At 51.4% G+C, this 2,542-nt stretch overlaps 1 non-coding gene across 1 annotated transcript; it reads left to right on the top strand.

Moving 5' to 3' along the window:
- The first annotated feature begins 1,343 nt into the window (after nt 1–1,343).
- LOC128336265 (small nucleolar RNA SNORA57) lies at nt 1,344–1,483 on the top strand. The gene has a single exon (XR_008311877.1). It is a non-coding gene; the product is annotated as a small nucleolar RNA SNORA57 (small nucleolar RNA).
- Nucleotides 1,484–2,542: the final 1,059 nt, after the last annotated feature.

Genomic DNA, 2,542 nt, shown 5'->3' on the forward strand with positions numbered 1-2,542 from the left:
AACTCAGCTGTTTCTGCCACCCTGAGCATGAATGGTTCTCTTTGCTAAGCAGGGTTTGTCTTGGTCTGCATTGGGATGGGTGACCCCCCCCAGGTGAGCCCTGTCTGCTTGAAGAGATTCCCCTTGGAGGACGGGGCCATGGTCCAGTGGTCGATCCCCTGCTTGGCCTGTGGAGCTTCCAGGTTCGGTCCCTGGCAGCATCTCCGGGCAGGGCTGAGAAAGCCCCCTGCCTGAATACGATGCGAATGCGATGCGAATACGATGAATATGTATCGACGGCTTTTCAACAACAATTCCCAAAGTGGTGTATTCTTTGGTAGACTATAGGAGGGGTTGACCATGGCTTCCTCCCGCGCCGTCTGAGATGATGCCTTCCAGCACCTTCTTCAATCACGGCTGCCTGATATAGGTGTCTCCCATCGTCTGAGAAACCGACCAGCGGAGTTGCGAACCGGCAACTTCTGGCTTGCTACTCAAGTCAGTTCCCCACTGTGCCATTAGGTGGCTCATAGACACAAATAAAATAGCTCCCTGTCCCCAAAGGGCTCACAATCCAAAAAAGAAAGAGAAGATAGACCCCAGCAACAGCCACTGCAGGGATGTTGTGCTGGGGGGTGGATAGGGCCAGTTGCTCTCCCCCTGCTAAATACAGAGAATCACCACTTCTTAAAGGGGCCTCTTTGCTCAGTTAGCAGGGGAAGTCTTGGAGAAGGTGCTGCTCAACTTTAGCCCTCCTGCAGATGCTGGACCACAACTTCCATCATCCCCGACTCTTGGCTACTGTGGTTGAGGATCATGGGAGTTGTAGTCCAAAACCTTCGGGAAGGCTGAGCTCTGGGGTAGACAATACTGAGCTGGGTGGAGCACTGGTCTGGCTTGGAAGAAGCCAGCTTCGGATGTCCCTAGCCCGCTAGGCTGGCGCCATGCATCATGCATCAGCTAGACTCCAGGATGTGTAATAAAGAGACGGCGGGGAATGCCCACTGAAATGCACTGCTTCCTTCCGAACGGCTCTAGGATTGCGTGGCATGGCCGTTTGGAAATTCAGCGCATACCGTGGCCATTCGGAAGGAATGGGTGCCTTTCCGTGGGCATTCCCTGTTCTTCGTTTTAGGATGGCCTGACACTAGTCCGTTGTAGGAGTTGCATGTCGAAAGTTCCCTCCCTGGCAGCATCTCCAAAGAGACAGGGCTGAGAGAGACTCCTGCCTGCGACCTTGGAGAAGCCGCTGCCAGGCAGTGTAGACCACACTGAACTGCATGGACCAGGGGTCTGACTCAGTAGAAGGCAGCTTCCTCTGTTCCTAGAATCGTGTCTGCAGATCGGCAGGTCAACATGTTTGGCCTCCTTTTCTTGGCCGGCCTGGGCGATTGGTGCCCAGCTCTGTAATGTCTGGAGGTAAAGAAAAAGCGAACCAGTGTTCTGTCTTCGGTGCCAGCGGCGTTTCCATCTGCTGGTTCTATCCTCAAGCCCTGGGACAAAAAATAATAATAATTAGAAATCTGCGTCCTCCTCCTCTTCTAGAGTGGAAAGCCCTCTGGGACGGAGCTTGGGTGCTTCATTTCTGTGTTTTAAAGAAAATTAATTTTCTTTGGATCTCTGCAATAAAAAGGTCTGGAGAGAATTTGGTGTAGATCCATTATGCGTATTGCGTCGCCAGTATATCAACTAATTTAGAGAGGGAGATGCTCTTATTTCAACAGGGAGCATATTCCAAAGCCTCAGGGCAGCCACAGAGAAGGCCCCGTCCCGGGTCGCCAGCAAATGTGCCGGTGGCAACCCTAACCGGACCTCTCCAGGTGATCTTAGTCGGCGACAAGGTTCATCACAAAGAAGGCACTCTCTTAAGGCGAGTGCTTAAACTCGGGTCCTCAGATGTTGTTGGACTACAACTCCCATCATCCCTAGCCACAGTGATCAGAGCCCATTGGGACTGATGGGATTTGTAGGCCCACATCATCCGGGGGCCGGAGTTTGAGAACCCCCGAGCCACTCTGTTCTGCCCCTTTCTCTGGCAATGTGCAGGAGGAAGAGAAGCACAGTAGTCTTTCATGGATTAAGGTCTAGTTTGGCCAGTATAATCTACTGTGCCGTCAGAAGTGGGATGCACTCTCGACTGAAATGTGATCCTCCCCATCTCTGGCAGTTTTTCCAAAGCACTTGACAACCCAGCTCTCCATTCAAGCTTTTCCCAGCTTTTTAAATTTCTGGGGTTCCGTCTGTTCTGATTTCTAAAGTCTTTAAATTGTTTTTTTTAGGTTTTATGCACGTTTTAACTTGTTTTATGTTATTGTTAACCACCGAGAGACGAAGGTTTGGGGTGGTGTACACATTTGATAAATAAAGATATAAATGCATCAATAAAATCAGCTGCCGACTGCCAGGGCTGTCCCCGTCCCCCCCGGCCAGCTATCCCTCCTCCCTTCCCCCTCTCCTCTTTTTTTTGGGGGGGGGGGAGTGCTCAGTGCTTAATATCCAACCTGCCAAAGAATTCTGCAGAACTCTCAGGCTTGCTGAAGGCTGTGCATCATTGGGTCTGCTC

This window comes from Hemicordylus capensis, chromosome 12 (genome assembly GCF_027244095.1).
Source record: "Hemicordylus capensis ecotype Gifberg chromosome 12, rHemCap1.1.pri, whole genome shotgun sequence".
In the NCBI taxonomy this organism is placed as follows: Eukaryota; Metazoa; Chordata; class Lepidosauria; order Squamata; family Cordylidae; genus Hemicordylus; species Hemicordylus capensis.